Below are 20,738 nucleotides of genomic sequence, written 5' to 3' on the forward strand. Positions count from 1 at the left end.
GAACCAGCTTTACTATAAACTGAGGGGCTACAACACCGAAGACAAGGAAGCAGAGTATGTGTCCCAGTTCAACAAGGTGACAAAAGCCCAGAGAGATGTTGTGAAAAGCTGTGCTGATAGTGAAGAGTACATAGAACCTGCTGTCCAAAGGATAAATCAAATTCATCCTTTGAAACCGGATAACGAATCAGCCACAAAGGTCAAAGACGAACTAGACAAGACATATGATTTTTATTACTGGATAGTGGTCATTTTCAAATCAAAAAACACAAAGAAGCATTCATTATTGCATTTCACCTTGGTTAATTTGGGTGACATTACTGTAGCTGTGAGTCGCACCAACTCTAAGTGGGATGAAGATATCTTTAAATCAAACAATTCAGATTACCTAAGAATCCTAGAAGACAAGAAATGTTCATATTTGGAACAGGAATTATCACGTGATAATGATTCAGTTGATATTGGACTCTACACAAGGGATTTGCGTGTTGACACATGGGACATGAACTATTTGAGGGGGATTTTTGTAGCACTGCATGTCTCTAAAAGCAAAGTTTTTGCAGCCTCAGAGGCGTTCATCAGCGGTCAGTGCAAAAAACGCTTTTTCAAACGCGGTCGCAATTTCCACTTTTATGCAAAACTTCCTCACAGTCCAGATGCACCTTGGGATCCGTGCCGCAATTTCAGATGCGAGAACGGTGCCAACTGCACGTGGCTGGTGGGGACTTTGACAATGTGTGAATGTCAACCAGGTTACCATGGAGACAAATGTCAGAATAATGTCAGCGTGACTGGTAAGGATCTTGAGGTGGTGTTAGACAAGCCCATCCCCAGCATCATAACAATTGACGAAAAGCTCATCAAGATGAACACAACGGTGCAAACCAGGCTCTACACGCTGGACACCAAGATGGACACCCAGTTCGCTTGGATAAGTTCTAATTTGACCAAAATTCTTGAGCTGCTGAAAAGACCGACTGCAGATAAATCCCAACAATATCCATAAAACTGAGTGAAGAACCAACTATTCATGAATTGCTGAAAAGTCATGGCCAGTTTTTAACTCTTTCAAATTTAAATGAGTTAAATAGCATGTAATTAAATATGATGGCATTAAAAATCGATTCAAACTCTGCATTTGATTTGTGTGTGTGTGTGTGTGTGTGTGTGTGTGTCCCTTTTATTCTTGTGCTTTAATGTTGAAGACCAAAGATGTAGGTGTCACTAAAATTCTGAGATCACCTCCTGACAAAGGAGACAGACAACGCCCAGTTGAGTAGTAAATTTTTACTTGCAAGGAGTGAGTAGCTTACCACGTTGGGCAGCGACCTCTCACTGAGGCACTCTAACAGGAAATGAATCCTTATATGGTAATATTCAACAATCCAGCTACAATACAAGGATACAAGGTCATATTACACTCTCACTTGGGTGAAGAGTGGAAAACTACTGTCTACACACTTCTATATAGTGTCATGGAAATAATGGTAATATAATGTAATTTTATAAGATTAAAATGCAATTTTTATAACAGTAGGACCTACAGTTATCTCTATCTCTAACACTCTGCCACCTCTATGTCTCCTCATCATTCAAAGCCAAAATATGCAAAACCTAAATAAGGTGCAGGTCAACGGCCAAAAGTGGACACAAAGTCAAGGTGAAGATCTTACATCTATCTCTCCAAACAGTGGGCTTATTTATTCAGCCCAGCATCAGTATCACATTAACACGTTCTGGCCTTGTGCCTTCATCAGGATGTGATGAAAACAATGAAACAGGACATTTATCAAATGTAGACACACTTTTTTCTCACTGTCCGGTCCATGAGATAACACAGGCATGCCTTAGCTATACTAAATTTTAGAGTTCAACAATGAGTTCAATGGGCTGTTCAAAAAAAGCAGATCATGTAAATGCAACATATTAGAAGTAGGTCACTTTTAACTTTAGTTAGATTTGAAGTGTTATGAAATAATTTTGTTGTACGTTATAGGCTCTGACTCTATTTAGCCTTTATTATTCACACAGGCTGATTGTGAGATTTTCCATTTCTTTTATGGGACCGGTTTTATATTTTGGGAACAATTGATGTAGAAAATTCATCTGGTAATATACTTCTCTATGTGTTATTTGACCTGTGATCTACTTTTTGAGCAAGTCACTGAACTACCTTTTCTAGACTGTATAATAATGATGATGTTTAATTCTATAATTTACTATGCCTCAGGCCTATCTATATTGACTCAAAGATTGGATAACGAGGCACAGGAGTGTCTGTGTAAAAGTAACTAATTTAAATTGTACTTAGAGCAAAGATACTGTGTTACTTTTTCAAAACAATATCTTTGTTAGGCGTGATGTTTTCCATGCACATATAAAAGGATCAGTGCATGGTTCAAACTAGATTCTCTCAAAGGTGCATAGTGCAAAGTTTCCGAGGGTTAATTGAAGTAACGACCCTGTAGACTCAACCAGGGCCGCTGCTAAGCTTTTGGAGGCCCTAAGCTAAACTGGTCAGGTAGGTGTCATGTCATAGAAATTATGTTTTGTTTTACTCTTGTGTCTTGTCTCGTGACTTCCTGTTTTATTTTGAAATCCCACTCTCCTCTTGTGTCAGGTCACTTGCCCTTCCCCTTGTGTGTTTCCCAAAGGTCTGATTGTCTGCCACACCCTGATCGTATCCACCTGTTTCCTATTACCTTGTGTGTGTATATATAGTCCGTGTTTCCCTTTGTCCTGTGCCAGTTTGTCCTGCTTTGTCCTGTTTGGTCATGTCTTCGTCCTTGCTTCATGTCAAGTCAAGTCTGGTCTTAGCCAAGTCACATCAGGTTTTGTGTTTCCTTCAGTACTTTTCTTTGTTTTGTCATAGTTTAGTTCTCATGTTTCTTTGATACTTTTGTCTTGCCTTTGTTTCTTGTATTTATGAGAGACGAAAAATGACAAAACAATAAATAAATGAATAAATAAATAAATACGCATATAAATATATAAATGCATAAATAATTAAATTAATAAATATTTCTACATTTATTTATTTATTTCTGTTTTTATTCATGCATTTATTTATTTATTTGTGTATTTATACATTTATGCATTTATTTATTTATTTATTTTTACATTTATTTATTTATTTCTACATTTATTTATTCATTTGTGTATTTATATATTTATTTTTACATTTATTTATTTATACTTTTATTTATTTCTACATTTATTCATTTATTTATTCTTTCTTTTATTTCTACATTTATTTATTTATTTCTACATTTATTTATTTATCCCTACATTTATTTCTGTATTTCTACATTTCCACATTTATTTATTTCTGTATTTCTGTGTCGTATGTTAATAAGGTGGGCGGTTCTTACATTAGTCTTAAGCACGATTGGTTTGTGGGTGTGATCCTATCCACTGCTATTACCTGGACTGGCAGTAGCAGTGGATAGCAGTGGACTAGCTAGCTACTAGGGCATTAACAACGCCAGACTTTTCCACGCCGACTTTTCAATGTCGTCGATGTCGTCGTTATGTCGACCCGTCAACACCGGGAGATTTTTGGGGGGCTAGCGGGGCTCCAACCGGAGGGAGGGAGGGGTTGTAGTGGAGCGCCGACCGGGCGACCGGGGGGGGGGGGGGGGGGGGGGGGGGGGGGGGGGGTGAGGAGGCTGTAGTGGAGCGCCGACCGTGTGTGTAGTCGGACTACTGGAAGTAGTCCGACGGTAGTCGGTGGGTGCATGATTTACCACATCATTCGCGAGTGACCTTAAATCACTGACGATGGCTCTCAAAACACTTTCCATTGCGTTTTACACACTAGCTAGTAGGGCATTAATGTAAACATCGACCCGTCGAAAGTCGAAGAAACACACACACACCCCCACACACACGGTCGGCGCTCCACTACAGCCTCCTCAATAAATGTAAAAATAAATATATAAATACACAAATGAATAAATAAATGTAGAAATAAATAAATAAATAAATGTAAAAATAAATAAATAAATACATGCATAAATGTATAAATACACAAATAAATAAATAAATGCATGAATAAAAACAGAAATAAATAAATATAGAAATATTTATTAATTTAATTATTTATGCATTTATATATTTATATGCGTATTTATTTATTTATTTATTCATTTATTTATTGTTTTGTCATTTTTCGTCCCTCATAGTTTTCAATGTTAATGACTAAAATGTTAATGACTAAAATGCACACAAATGAAATAGAAATTACCTTAAATTAATCGAGGTAACAAATAAACAACACTTTATTTATAGATTACATTGTTATAGCAATAAAAGGTGAAAATGATATGTTATTAATGATTGAACAAAAATGACAAGAGGATGCACCAGTAATTATTTCACCTGAGGGTTGACGTTGGGTCAATGCATGCACACATTTAACTTAAAAAAATTGTTAACTGAGTGTTGACCATTGTACGTACAGGCCATTCAGATTAACTTACAAATGGCGATGTTTAGAATCCTGCAGTCTCTTGCATCAGTGGTCTCATCCACAACAGCAGAGTACTTTTTACCATGGATCTTTTGTAGCACAGAGGAGATATGTTGCTCAAACACTCGGTATGTAGTGTTAGTGTATGTCTATGACTTGTAGAACATAATAAATTATCTTGAAGGAGTAGATATTTACCAGTAAGCGCGACTCAAATAATTTAACAATATGTTAAATTATTATTTGTTTTAAAAATGTAAATTACTTATCAAAAAGACCTAACAATTCAGCTACCAATGAATGAGCAGTAGTATGCATGTGATAACATAGATTGAAAAATAAGCCAAAGTGATACAGCTTCTCAGAATAGACAAGCTAAGCCAGTGTGCTGCTGTTAGCCAGTGAAAATAGAGCGGAGTGGCAACTGTTCACTTTGTTACACAATCCATGTCAGTGCGCTGCTGTAGCCTGGAAAGTTTCTTTCTTTCTTCTTTTGGACTCGTAAGGTGCCGGTGCAGTTGTTGTAATATTTTTTCTTGGTGTTGCAGGTGCAGGTGACATGACTGGAGGGGTTGCGCCACCCAGATGTGCTTCCCTTCATGCAATCTTCCCCAGACAAACATTTCATTCAAATTATGTCAAATTCCGCGATATTCCACGTTAAAAATAGATTCCGTTTTATTTGGCTGATTCCGCAATTCTGTGATCGCGGAAATAATGGGGCCCTACCACTGTTAGAAAAACATAGCAGCGCAACTTGGTGGGCGTAATTTATCTGTGTGTGTGTGTGTAAAGCATAAAGCTATAAAGGCAATAGCACCTGCACGGTGCTCAACTGACAAATGTAGACAAAAGCGTATAATTACGATGGATGGATTTACATGGTTCTCATTGTCAGGCCAACTCACTCATATCATTCCCTTTTTCCCACACTTATTCCACATTTCTGTCAGTTGACTCTAAATGGCCCTCGCTTCCAACTTGCAACTTGCATGCAACTTTTATTGTGAAATTAGGAAACGACAAAAGGCAGAACCAACAAAGTAGAAGCAACTTCCTCTCCCTCATAATTGTTGTTGAGCTTTTATTGTGAAAGGTTCCACAATCTGTCACTGATAATTTGTTCTTTGTGATGGACATGATTTCAAATTTAGTGACGTATACTACTCATACAAAACTGTGGAAAAAATGAAAGAATTACACAAAATGTATGTAATGTGATGTGAGTAATATGTAATTAGTTACTTCCACCTCTGATTATTATTATTATTATTATTGTTATCAATAATAATAACAATAATAACAATAATGTTGTTGGTAGTAGTAGTAGTAGTAGTGTAGTTGCTTGAGGTGACCACTAGATGTTAGCACAGCAACAGTCAGAGTTCCTTAAACAAGAAAAAATAAAAATGCCTGGTCCGCACAAAGGCTTTGATGAGAAGTTAAATGCACTCAGATTTAAACCCCAGATAATCTGCATATGGAAAGACACGCAATGTCTACTGTTTGATGAGGCCACTCTAATGCTTCAGGCAGATAAATATCAACAAATATCAACAAGAACAGAAATGTGTTTCAGTGACTCATATTAATCCATAATACATGGAAACGAAGCACAGACCCACAAAATCAGTTTCTGAACACACAGTAAACAGCAATAAATAGGTTTGGACAAATACTGATAGAAATAACACAACCACAAACATAAGCAGCTCTTGAGGTGTCGCCATACTTTGGCGTCATCTTTGATTTTACTTTATGGAAAGATTTTCTTTTATTTGAAGTTTCCTCTGCACCATCACCGGAACCTTGCAACAAGAAAATCATTCCTCTTAATTGTGCAGGCCTGCCTCGAACCCAACCAAGCACAGAAACTGATAAAGTGACAGTACGGAACTTTTTACATACAAGTAGCCATTTCAATCTGATGCCATATGAATTGACATAATGGTGATGTAGCTTATTAACCACGGAATCTCCCTGCATTATTGAGACATGACCAAGCTTCTGTTGGTTGTGACATTCCCAAACTGGTGCATAGTTGAACTTTAGTGACATTTTGCCTCAAGCACACAAAATTTCTACTGGAATTGTAGAATTGAAAAGCAACATAGCTGATTACCTTTTGTGAAGATTCCCTGACTGCCAAAGTTGCTTTTTCGTGTTTGAAGTTGCATGTGAAGATTGAAAGGCCATAACCCTACGTGACCTGGCAGGGTATTTTTCAAGCAGTTTTTTTTTTTTTTACTGCCACAAGAGGGAGACAAATCATACAGAACTTGAAAGCTCTGCTGCAGGTTAAAGGTAATTTCAAAATGGTTTAGAGGACTAATCAGTGGCATTTTTGACATGAAACAGTGAAAACCTGGTATCTTTTTTTTTCTCCAAAGTAGCAGTGTACCATTTTAAATGAGACCCAACTGTACAAGTTAAAATGTTGAGGTTTAAGTGATTTTTCCATGATGTTATTCATTCCTTGTCTTCTGTATGTATGCAGCTCCACGTGCCCCCACCAACTGGCGTCTGGGGAAGCTTCTGGGCCAGGGGGCCTTTGGTCGGGTTTTCCTCTGCTATGATGCCGACACCGGACGGGAACTGGCGGTGAAGCAGGTCCAGTTCGACCCTGAGAGTCCCGAGACCAGCAAAGTGAGTCTACTGTGCCTTTTTTTGTTTGAGTTGTTGCTGTTTGTTTTTTTCTGTGCTCCTGTTCTGTTTGGTGCTTTAGGGAAACTTTTAAGTGCAGCTGCAGTTGACAACTGCCAACTAATTGGATATTTTGAATTAACTGGGACCTCCAAGTGATCACCTGTCCCAGTGCTGAGTACATAAAGCCAGAACTATAAGAACTTTAGTATTTATTGTCCTAAAGCCCATCTGTGTAAACGACCAAATGAGATAGGACAAACATGAGTGGACAGAACAGTGTATTTGAGTTTCTTCACCTTTTGGCATTTTTTTTTTTCAGTTTTCATTCTGCTAACAGATAACAAAATATTACTTTATTGTGATAGAGGAGTTATAGGTAGAGAAATAACAACAAGGCAGGAAAGAGAGAGGTTTGTAATGCTAGAATGTTTTAATTGATTATTTAGGAGGTGAGCGCCTTAGAGTGTGAAATCCAGCTGCTGAAGAACTTGTGCCATGAGCGAATCGTCCAGTACTACGGCTGTTTGTGAGACACGATGAAGCGAACGCTTTCCATCTTCATGGAGTACATGCCTGGGGTGAGACCTAAATAAATAAATTAATAAATTAATGGTATTTTGTAAACAAAAGGTCTTTTGTAAACAAAAGACCATGATTGTTTTGTTGCAAATGTGAGTGTTGAATCAGCGAAACACTCCTAGCAAGAAAGAAGCCACAAAAATGCCAAATTTTACAATCTGCCAAATGTAGGTCAGTAAAAGCACTTACAAGAAAACTGATACTGCTTTTTAAAGTGGATATCGGGTGATATATTTGGTTTGCTGATGTATCAGCAGTTTAATATGGAATGTTGATGCATCATAATTTGCAATTGGTGGTTTTCTAACAGAATTTTAAAAAAATTCTTCCATATATGGAAATGTCTGTACATCATCCTTTTGTTTTTTTTTTTGTTTGTTTTTTTCTAGTCCTTTCTCTCAGTCCTCACTGTCATTTGTTCAGTAAAATAAAATGACAACAGAAGAAATTATAACAAAAAGGAAATGAAGTTGCACTATCTTATTCTATTTACTTTCATATGTTTTGCCCAATTTGTGTCTGTTATAGTCCAGTAATTTTAAGCCAAATAAGGGGTCAACGTCAAACAAATTGCAACAGAAACAAACTTGACTGATTTTGTATCCTCAGTATGCCCTTGTCTATTCTTTGAATAGACAAGCTAGGCCAGTGTGCTGCTGTTAGCCAGTCAAAATAGAGCGGAGTGGCCACTCTTCTTATTGTTACACAATCTATGTCTGTGCACTGCTGTAGCCTGGAAATCCCGGTAAAATAAGACAGTCGCCTAAAAAGTAACTTGTTTTTAGACCACTTTCACTTGTTTCAAGATCATTTTCCTTGTTCCATTGGAAGTTTTTTTTTTTTTTTTTTAACTTACTGAACTTACTGAACTGTGTTTTAAAAACAAACAGCTAGCTAAGAGGATGGCTGGGAAAGTGGAAATTCGAGAGGTCGGTTGGTTTGACAAGATCCTTTAATTCACACGTGAGCGGGCAAACACACACGCCGCACAGATTGGCAGTGTGTGTGAGCTGCATTTTCACTTCCACTACCAGGATGCCGATTAACACACACACTAGCGAAGAAACCGAACACACAACACAAAACAAAATCCTCCAGGACGGGAATTTCTCGGCTCTGTTCTTCCTCTTTGGCAGTTTTGGCAGCGACTTCCGCTGCACTCTTGTTGATACAGCGCCACCACATCGGCGCAATGCTGCAACTGCAGTTAAAATGACATCCATCTACCACGGCGCTTGTCAGAAAATAACAATTTTCCCGACGTCAGAGTTTTGAGAGCCGGAGGTGGCACGAAATTTGGCTGAGGCGGCCGCCTCGTAATTTTATATGCAGGAAAAACCCTGGTCTGACTTGAAAGTACCGTAATCACACCGCTTCGGCATTTTTACTGTGAGAAAGCTTGCCAAGGCACACTCGCCTAGTTACGATTGCTAAGGTATGATTGGCCAGTAGATGTTCTAAGGCGGGGCTTACTGAAGGGCGAATTGGCTTATCCAGTTTTTGGCTGGTTATCTGCTATAAAGACTTCACAGTCACAATTACAATTCGTACCATGTGTAATGCCAAACTATTTTAATATGCAGTCATGAAGATAATAAATATGAGATATAACTCCTTAACTGTAGACAAAAAAATGTTTCCCTAGAAAGATAGTGAAATGTTGAGTTAAGACATAATAGACTCACAGAAACAGAACAAAGATAGACGGTTAACAGTGTGCAAGTGTTTTGACTAAACTTGTTTGCTTAGGAGCGAACATCCTACGTGACTCAGTGGGGAACGTGAAGCTGGGTGACTTCGGCGCCAGTCGGCGGCTGCATTTGTCTGTCAGGAACAGGCATCAAGTCTGTGACCGGCACTCCCTGAGTCAATATCAATATAGGGTACCATTTGGTGTCCCGGGCAGAAATCACTCACTTTTCATGAAAAATTTGCAAAATAACTGAGGGTTTATTATAAATGACCAAACATTTAAACACACATTGGTACAGAGATACATCTTTAAAAGGGTGTTTTTCATATTTTAAAAAAATGTTCTATGATTAGATGCATGTAGTTTTCCATGTCCCAAACTCCTCTCTACTAACTTCACTGAGTGTAATAAGTAGATAAATGATATACAATGTACAAACCTTTTACATGCTCTTGTTGCTCTCATCAAGTACTTGAATAAAATGAGTCAATTGGATCATTTATGGTCTAATTTCATAATATTAATTAACGTTTTGCATGTGTCCCTGGATTTGCTGTCCACCCTGTCATTAGGTGGTTACTGCCACTATAAGAAAGCACCTGCTGTAATCAGTGACATCACTACCACTGCTTTGTCTTTTACAAATGGAGTGAAGAATAGCTCCTGCAGAGAGAGTACATATCAACATTTATATTTTGACATTTTCATCATTTTATGATTGAACTTGAATGTGTTCAATCTTAACGTGTCCTCCCTGTCACTGCAAAATATGAATCTATATAAATGCTTTTCAGAAATTCAAAATATGTTTGTTAAAGTATACACCGTCACCTTCCTAACTGATACATGTTGCTAGCTAATGGCCCACCATGTGCTCATTAAATGCTAACTTCAGCCAGAAACGTCCTCCCTGTCATCAAGTCTAGTTTTATAACAGTTTTATAAGTTTTTCAGTGTTTCAGAAGTCAAGTGGAGGACAAAACATATGCAGAGAAAGAAACCATTTGAAAGGATATCTATGGTTATACTTTTTGTGGTAGGCCTACATTTAGGGACCAACATGTTTTTGTTTTGTTTATATCAATCTTTCTCCACTTGAAATGTTTGTTTGTTCCTCTAGTGGAAGGTTTTATTTATTTATTTATTTATTATCTTTTTTTTGTTGTGTGACATTGGGAAGTCTCAGTGGCACTCTATACTGATATTGACTCCCTACTGGATGAGCCCTGAAGTTATCAGTGGAGAGGGTTATGGCAGGAAGGCTGATATCTGGTAAGACCTGAGTACACACACATTCTTGCAAAAACTGGATGCAAATTCTGGCCGCATATTTTACTGTTTTATCTTATGTCTTTTACGATGCCAGACTCAACTGTCAGAGCAGCAGCAATTTACCCATGAAACCTAATATGACATGCCATATTTTTATTGTCATGGTGATATGAACATGGATAATTAACATTGCAAAGGGCAGTGATAACAAAGGACGACAGCTATAAAACTTTGGATGCATTATGTACTGCCATGATATTTTTAAGGTGAAGAACAAGGTTAGACTCTTAAGTCAAATAATAAAAAAAAACCCCACTCTAATCAGCAGAAAACAGCAAAATTGCTGATTTCCGTGGCCCTAGTTCTGTTTTAGGTGTGCTGTTGCCCTGCTACTGTCAGTACACATCATACTGCAAATCTACTAAACATTCAAATCCAATTAAGAATGGACTTTTAAAGTAGAAAATGTTTAGAAATTGTGGACTTCTGTATCTCTGTGAAATCAGACAGTTTGATTGTTTGAGGTGGGAACCTGGAGAGGTGCGTTTGAAGAGTCTCCCAGAGCTGTTTGATGGACCCGGTGGCACAAAGCCAAGCAAGAAGCTCACAGTTGATTAGCCAGAGGTCTGGCTGTATGACGCTGTCCCAATGTTGTCAGTTTTACTGCTGATTAGATCTCACTGGCTTGGCCCAAAAACAGTTGTAGTTATGTCCAATATTGAAGGCAACATTGAAGAGCTGTTCGGTTGTAAGGAAGTTCCTAGCTGGCTTACTGGCTGCTCAGAAATGACTATTAAGCCCACAGGTACATTTTCAATTAACAGTCATTGCACTGACTTGTGTTATCAAACACAAGATGGAGAAATAATCAGCATTATCCAGTTACTTTGGTACGTATAGTGACTAAGTGCTAACACAGGCTCCCCTACACAGCATGGAAAATGAATTCGACATTTTCCAAGTGTTGAGAGTTTGGGAGGTGCACGGAAGATCTTTGAATAAATACAGCAATCCGGTTCTGATGTACACGTTACATTTCAGAGGCTGTCTCCTGAGTCTCATTAATTCTCATGAGCCTGTTGACAGCTTGTATTCTCAGTTACTGTCAGCATACAGTATGTCTTACTGTAAACTGACTTTAATGTAAACATCCACTCCAAAAAAATAAGGTGGAGGAAGTATAACATTTTAAAATGGAGTGTGTAGGAAAGATACCCATATGCTCCAGTATTGGAAACGGTACAGTTCTGTTCTTCAGTCAAGGCACCATTGTGCCATATCAGTGTACTCTGTTATTTTTCGTCTTGCATACACTCCATAGTTTTACAGAGTAGATACACACTGAAGAGGTTTACATTATACAATATCAGTCTCACAGAGTTTGGTTCCTCTACCTTAACCTAAGCAGCTTGTTATATATCTACAATCAGTGCTGTAGTCACTGTTATTGCCAAAAAATGCATCACAGTTAACTTGTCACTTTAGCCACACCACAAATGCTCCTTTGAAAATGTACGCAGTTGTATTGTGGCGTTAATTGCAGTTTCCTCCCGGGAAAAGCATCCCCAGTGTCTCTGTCCGTTCAATATTTCAGCACCCAGTCGTGTTCTAGTTTGAGGGAGTAACCTGCCTGTGGCTGTAAGACTGAGTATATTTGCATTCACACTAACATTTGATCTTAATGTGCTTAAGGCAGTGCTATTGATACGGTCATGTAAACACTTTTATCTGAGATAAAGTCATAATCGAGTGTTTCTACTTACTGGGATGTTTAAGCACCCTTTTTCAGGTTTTTATCTTTTTTTTTTTTTAATCCAAACTGCTAAATGCAGTCACATCATGCAGATGTTGTATTCACACAGTAAACATGTTGCAGTGTGGCCAAGTGATGAGTGGTAGAGCAAATGATTTAACATGTCCATACAAACTGGTTGATTAGAGAAATCACATTACTTAGAGAACTACCAAATTTTATAATCAAAGGGATCAAGGGATGCTGTTCCCCTGCCCTTGTTTATGTGTGTGAAAGGATGGTCAAATAGAGAATGACTCGTGATTACTGTCCTGAACCATCAGGAAAGTCTTCAGATTGCTCACCGTTCACAAAGTCATGATTTTCACAAACAGCACTCATTTAAAAGATGCAGACCTTACCTGCTCTGTTGTTCTGTTCTTCAGTCAGCTGCTGTGCGTTTAGCTGGCAGCAGGTGCTCCTGCTGCCAGGAGTCCACACAGGTTGTGCATGCTCATATCTGAAAAGCAACAACTCATCTCTCACTTGCATTATGCAGCCTCAAATAGTTTATGCATCTAAAAAACTACTGTTGCCTTGCAACACCAACAAAAAGTTCTCAAGAGAAAATGTGCGAATCGCATTAAAACATATGTGGTCGTTAGGAGTATTAGGTGGGCCATATAGGACATGATGCCTGTCAGGTACAGATAAATGGATAAATGGAGATGCTAAAACAAACTATACAGTTAAAATTGCCGCCAGCACTGGTAACCTTGATACGCACTACCATTATGCACTATCTCAAAGGTATGTTGCTTACTATTTTGTTTTATTCACTGATGCTTCTTCATGATTCCTCTTCGGCTGTCGCTCGTACAGCTTGGTTACGCGTTGACTGTATGTCTCTATGTGTGTGTGAAAGAGAGAATGAGAGAGAGAGTGTTTATGTGTGCGTGCAGTTTTGTGTGTTGTTAGTTGAGGTTTGGTTAGTGACGACTTGTCCATGAATGTAATGTTTAATTTTAACCGTTAGATGGCCTCATTCACCACAGTGGATTAATTTTTCGGTATCTGGAAACGGGACAGTATTTGTCAACAGCAAACAGCCCCAAGATAAATAGTTTTACAACTTACAAGTTCTTTTGTGTCTAAAGCCACTGCTGCCACTCCTGTGTGTGTGTGTGTGTGTGTGTGTGTGTGTGTGTCTCAGAGTGAATGTGCGCAGTTGTAAACGTGCATTTACTGCAATTTGTGCTCAATGGACACTGCGCCCAAAATGCCTTGAGCATACTGACTGTAGGGGGTTAAAAACACACACACACAAAAAAAAGATCATGTACAAATGTATAAATCAAATGTACCCTTTTTTTTTTTTTAAAAAAAAAGAAAAGTACACTTATATCCCACACATTTGGTCTCTGTGTATTGTTAAAGAAGCTGTGTTTATAATTCTAATTGGTTTGTGACCAATACGCCTGTTTATATCAGATCTGTATATCAGTGGTACGCATAATTTTTTTAATATATATTTTTTATTTTCATTTTTTTTTTAATGGGAGAATTTATGCATGGTTGGGTCCTGAGAGACACAGCGGTGCCATTGAATGGTTGCTGTTTTTCTTGGCAAAACTCTGGAGTATTGGAACAGCTGACGCTCTGTGTTGATAATTACAACAATTATGACTATGATGATGATGAAAACAATAAAAGATATTTATTTCATGTCTGGATGTGACATCTTTTCTCAAGAATAACAACATATTTTAATTTCCAAATAGAACATAAAATGCCTGGCTTTGATGTCCTGTTGTTCCTCTCAAGTATTTGTATCTGCACCAAAGTCTTCAAGACAAGTTATGAGAGAGTTGCTGCTCTTTGAAAATGAGATGGATATGGCTGACGTTGCAGGTATGCAAACTGTGACTGAAGCCTATATGCCAAGGGCAGCAAAATAATCTGTCATTTCCCTTAATTCTCCCAAAGCATGGGATGCAAGAAAAACTTGGAGTTGAGGGTGCCAGGAACTGGCTGGTAAGGCCAAGCCCTTGACATTTGATTAATGTTTGAATATTATCAATAAAATAAAGAGAGAGAATCAACGGCTGGCTTCATGGTTATATTTTAGCCATAGATGGGAAGTCTCTGGGTTTTTATATGTTTGGTGACGCCTATAAAAAGGGTCTGAGACTAATTCTGAGTACTTCTGCAAGACGGAGAGACAGAGAGAAAGAAGGCTGTAGCAAATCTAAAGAAAGCATCATTTTTCTGCATCTGATTGAAACACTGATCGTCAGGAGGTCTGAGCTCGACGTCAGCTGTGTTTAACCCAAAGGTAAGACAGCTATTTTATGAGTAGACTAATGGAAAACCCTAGCAAACCATTTACTTACATGACTGTGTACTTTTGGTATTAATTACCATACAGGAAATGGCGTGACAAGTAACTGCTTTTTCATATCAATAATTACTGCATGTGTACCAAGCAAATACTAGGTAATTATGTATTCCTACATGAGGTCTTGTCACTAACCAAAGGTATGTATGTATCTACATCAGGATAATCCACATAAAGTAAAAGAAGACCTGATACACCTTGAAGAAAATGAATTATATATTTCAGCTCTATTAACATGAAAAAGCACATAGAGGGCAAAAAACTAGCAAAACTTGGTGTATTAAATTTAAATAGAGGCATTGACTTATGCAACATAGTATCATAGTATCTGAGTGTAACCAGCTATTAAATGTTTTTTGCAGCCATGGCGTCACCACGGCTCTCAGTCCTGCTGCTGTTGGCCACCTTGCTCTTCACGCTGTCATGCATCACCAGTAATGCTGAGGAACACCAACTATCACAAAGACCCACCAATGTCAACCTTGTTCGCAAATACAGGGACCTCAGAGCAATACTACAAACCATAAAAGGCAAAATAAAGGAACTCAAAAAATCCCCCATAGCATCCGCCGTACAGAAAGTTGTTGAAGAATCTTTAAAAGAAAAAGAGGTCCAAGAAGCACTGGAGCTAATTGCAGACAATTTGGAGGACATTCCGGTTATTGGCAAATTACTTGCAAGGAAAATCAGAAAGATCGTTCCTGGAAAAGACCCCATGAAAGACGCGTTCAAAGACATTTCCAAGCAGATTGCTGACCTCAAAACCGATGTTGAGTGGAACACCTATGCTAGTACCTACTCTCAAGACGAAAAAAAAATCATCAACTCCTGGAACAAGTTCAACGAATCCCGCCGGAACTGTGAGAAAGAACCAAACTGTGAAAATCGAAAGCGTGAACTTGCCAACAAATTTGTTAGCTTCTATGAGAATACAGCTACAGAGAACAGTGTGGCTAGGCTCGTCTTTTATTTGACCAACACAGAGGCATCTCTAAGCACCAACCTGTTGCACTTACTGAAAAAGAGGCACAAATGTGATATTAAAGAGTTAAACAGGTACAACTTTTTTTTGAACGACTTGTTGTGGAGAGGAATGGTGCTGAATCAGCTTTACTATAAACTGAAGGGCTACGACACCGAAGAAAAGGAAGCAGAGTATGTGTCCCAGTTCAACAAGGTGATAGAAGCCCAGAGAGATGTTGTGAAAAGCTGTGCTGATAGTGAAGAGTACATAGAACCTGCTGTCCAAAAGATCAATCAGATTCATCCTTTGAAACCGGATAACGAATCAGCCACAAAGGTCAAAGAAGAACTAGACAAGACATATGATTTTTATTACTGGATAGTGGTCATTTTCAAATCAAAAAACAAAGAGAAGCATTCATTATTGCATTTCACCTTGGTTAATTTGGGTGACATTACTGTAGCTGTGGGTCGCACCAACTCTCAGTGGGATGAAGATATCTTTAAATCAAGCAATTCAGATTACCTAAGAATCCTAAAAATGCAGAATTGTTCAAATTTGGAACAGGAATTATCACGTGATAATGATCCAGTTGATATTGGACTCTACACAAAGCATTCGCGTGCTTTTGACACATGGGACATGAACTATTTGAGGGGGATTTTAGCAGCGCTGCATGTCTCCAAAAGCAACGTTTTTGCAGCTCCAGAGGCGTTCACCAGCGGTACGTGCAAATCCATTTATCCCTTGCGGGTATTTCATGAAGAACCGCGCTTCTATTTTTATGCAAAACTTCCTCACCGTCCAAATGCACCTTGGGATCCGTGCCGTAGTTTCAGATGCATGAACGGTGCCAAATGCACATGGCTGGTGGGGACTTTGACAATGTGTGAATGTCGACGAGGTTACTATGGAGACAAATGTCAGAATACTGTCAGTGTGACTAGTAAGGATCTTGAGGTGGCGTTAGACAAGCCCATCCCCAGCATCATCACAATTGACGAAAAGCTCAAGATGAACACCTTGGTGCAAACCAGGCTCTTCAGGCTGGAGGACGAGCTCACTAAGATAAGTTCTAATTTGAACAAAATTCTTAAGCTGCTGGAAAGACCAACTGCAGATAAATCACAACGAAAACCGGCAAACTGAGTGAAGAGCCAACTATTCATGAATTGCTGAAAAGTCATGGCCAGTTTTTAACTCTTTCAAATTTAGATGAGTTAAATAGCATGTAATTAAATATGATGGCATTAAAAACAGATTCAAACTCTGCATTTGATTTGTGTGTGTGTGTGTGTGTGTGTGTCCCTTTTATTCTTGTGCTTTAATGTTGAAGACCAAAGATGTAGGACCTACAGTTATCTCTATCTCTAACACTCTGCCACCTCTATGTCTCCTCATCATTCAAAGCCAAAATATGCAAAACCTAAATAAGGTGCTGGTCAACTTCCAAAAGTGGACACAAAGTCAAGGTGAAGATCACACATCTATCTCTCCAAACAGTGGACTTATTTATTCAGCCCAGCATCGGTATCACATTAACACATTTTGGCCTTGTGCCTTCATCAGGATGTGATGAAAACGACGAAACAGGACATATATCAAATATAGACACCTGTTTCTCACAGGCAGGCCTTAGCTATACTAAATGTTAGAGTTCAACAATGAGTTCAATGGGCTGTTCAAAAAACAGATCATGTAAATGCAACATATTAGAAGTAGGTCACTTTTAACTTTAGTTGGATTTGAAGTGTCTCTTATGAAATAATTTTGTTGTACTTTATAGGCTCCGACCTTATGTAGCCTTTATTATTCACACAGGCTGATTGTGAGATTTTCCATTTCTTTTATGGGACCAGTTTTATATTTTGGGAATAATTGATGTAGAGAATTCCTCTGGTAATATACTTCTCTATGTGTTATTTGACCTGTGATCTACTTTTTGAGCAAGTCACTGAACTACCTTTTCTACATTATATAATAATGGTGATGTTTAATTGTATAATTTACTATGCCTCAGACCTATCTATATTGACTCAAAGATTGGATAATGGGGGTCAGGAATGTCTATGTAAAAGTAGCTAATTTAAAATGCACTTGGAGTAAAGTTAGTGTTACTTTTTCAAAACAATATCTTTGTTAGGTGTGATCTTTTCCATGCACTTCTGAAAGGATTCGTGCATGGTTCAAACTAGATTCTAGTGCAAAATTTCAAAGTCTTGATTGAAGTAACGACGCTGTAGATAAACTCATTGTCAGATAAACTCACACATATTATTCCCTTTTTTCTCACACTTATTTCACATTTTTGCCAGTTGACTCTAAATGGTCCCTGCCTCCATCTACCGTCTACAGTATTTCATCGTGCAGCTTTTATTGTGAAATTAGGAAACGACAAAAGGCAGAACCAACAAAGTAGAAGCAACTTCCTCTCCCTCATAATTGTTGTTGAGCTTTTATTGTGAAAAGCTCCACAATCTGTCACTGATAATTTGTTCTCTGTGATGGACATGATTTCAAATTTAGTGACGTATACTACTCATACAAAACTGTGAAAAAATGAAAGAATTACACAAAATGTATGTAATGTGATGTGAGTAATATGTAATTAGTTACCGGTACTTCCACCTCTGATTATTTTGATTTTGATTATATTATTATTATTATTAGTAGTAGTAGTAGTAGTAGGAGTAGGAGTAGGAGTAGGAGGAATAGGAGTAGTGTAGCTGCTCGAGGTGACCACTAGATGTCAGCACAGCAACAATCAGTGTTCCTTAAACAAGAAAAAATAAAAATGCCTGGTCCGCACAAAGGCTTTGATGAGAAGTTAAATGCACTCAGTTTTAAACCCCAGATAATCTGGATATGAAAAGTCACACAATGTCTACTGTATGATGAGGCCACTCTAATGCTTCAGGCAGATAAATATCAACATTAATTTGTTAAGCGAGAAAGAACAGAAATGTGTTTCAGTGACTCATATTACAGTTTTTTCAGTTGCTTACACACATTTTCAAAGCTCTGTGTCTTTTTCTCAAAACTTCACACACAAATCCAACTACTGCTCACACAAAATGCAAAAAGCGTCCTATCTACTGCAAAATGAAACACAGTATTCAAAATATTGTAAACACATCTCAAAAGCAAGTATTTGTCTCACATCACATACACATTTCCCATTGTGTCACACACTTGCATGCAAATAGAAGTCAACACAGGCAATAATGGAACCAAAAATATTTAATTTTCTGAATAAATCAGTTGCTGTTGTGGATGCAGCATTGTACAGCATCAAAGCAAAGTACACTAACCATCACATATGGAGGAGAGTGTGAGTGTGTGTGTGTGTGTGTGTGTGTGTGTGTGTGTGTGTGTGTAACTGCAGGTTCGGGGTGAATCGCTCAGCGCAGACAGACGGTATCCCACGTCTTGACCAATCACGTGTGGCTTTCGCAGAAAAAATAACCAATCGGCTCCTGAAAAAAACAAAAAAAACCAAAAAAAAAACGGCTCCCAATCAGGAGAGCCGGTTTGTTCGTGAACGACCCATCACTATTCCAAAGCGTCCTCCACGAACCTGCGTCTTCCTGGCTCTCTCTGCATTGTTGTCATCCATTGTTCAAGGCAAATAGTTTGACCTTTGACCTATTTATAGGCCTATGTCAAGGAGTGATTGGTTGGTGTTCAGTAAAGCAATTATTGTTTACACATGTGAGGACAGAGTCTGAGGCACTGATGAATAAGTGTGGCATTTTGATTGGTTGTGTTTGAAATGGGAAATCAAGTTACTTCCAGATAGATTTTTGTGTGTTAGGTAGAGAATTGTGCGTACTGATTTGCAAAAAGTGAATCGCTAAATTGAAAACTGTGTCAAAGCTGAGAATTAGTTTATGGTTTTGCTGATTTGAGGTGAAGTTGTGAGGTTTGAGTGAAAGAGTTTAGAAATAGTGTGATATATAAATGTTTTGTGTGTAAGCAATTGAAAAAAACTGTAATCCATAATACATGGAAACGAAGCACAGACCCACAAAATATCAGTTTTTGAACACACAGTAAACAGCAATAAATAGGTTTGGACAAATACTGATACAAACAACACAACCACAAACATAAGCAGCTCTTGAGGTGTTGCCATACTTTGGCGTCATCTTTGAGTTTACTCTATGGAAATATTTTCTTTTATTTGAAGTTTCCTCTGCACCATCACTGGAACCTTGCAACAACAAAAAAACATCATTCCTTTATTTAATTATGTTCACTTAATTGTGCAGGCCTGCCTCGAACCCAACCAAGTTCAGAAACTGATAAAGGGACAGTACGGAACTTTTTACATACAAGTAGCCATTTCAATCTGATGCCATATGAATTGACATAATGGTGATTTAGCTTATTAACCACTGAATCTCCCTGCATTATTGAGACATGACCAAGCTTCTGTTGGTTGTGACATTCCCAAACTGGTGCATAGTTGAACTTTAGTGACATATTTTGCCTCAAGCACAACTTCAAAATTTCTACTGGAATTGTAGAATTGAAATGCAACATAGCTGATTACCTTTTGTGAAGATTCCATGACTGCCAAAGTTGCTTTTTCGTGTTTGAAGTTGCATGTGAAGATTGAAAGGCCATAACCCTACGTGACCTGGCAGGGTATTTTTCAAGCAGTGTTGTTGTTTTTTTTTTTTTTTCACTGCCACAAGAGGGAGACAAATCATACAGAACTTGAAAGCTCTGCTGCAGGTTAAAAGTGACACCAGCTCAAATAAAGTAATTGCTGCCATCAAAATAAGAGCCACTACAAATTATAACTGGAGCTAAGATAAAAGGCTTGTAATTTCAAAATGGTTTAGAGGACTAATCAGTGGCATTTTTTGACATGAAACTGAAAACCTGTTGATGTATCTTTTTTTTTCTATAAAATAGCAGTGTACCATTTTAAATGAGACCCAGCTGTACAAGTTAAAATGTTGAGGTTTAAGTGAT

At 38.1% G+C, this 20,738-nt stretch overlaps 1 protein-coding gene across 1 annotated transcript in view; it reads left to right on the plus strand.

The window, feature by feature from the left end:
- The window catches only part of LOC115370406 (mitogen-activated protein kinase kinase kinase 2-like), a 34,365-nt gene that overhangs the window by 11,935 nt on the left and 1,692 nt on the right, over positions 1–20,738 (plus strand). The gene's annotated exons all lie outside the window — the stretch shown is intronic.

The sequence above is a fragment of the Myripristis murdjan genome, chromosome 2 (assembly GCF_902150065.1).
Source record: "Myripristis murdjan chromosome 2, fMyrMur1.1, whole genome shotgun sequence".
NCBI classification, from domain to species: domain Eukaryota; kingdom Metazoa; phylum Chordata; class Actinopteri; order Holocentriformes; family Holocentridae; genus Myripristis; species Myripristis murdjan.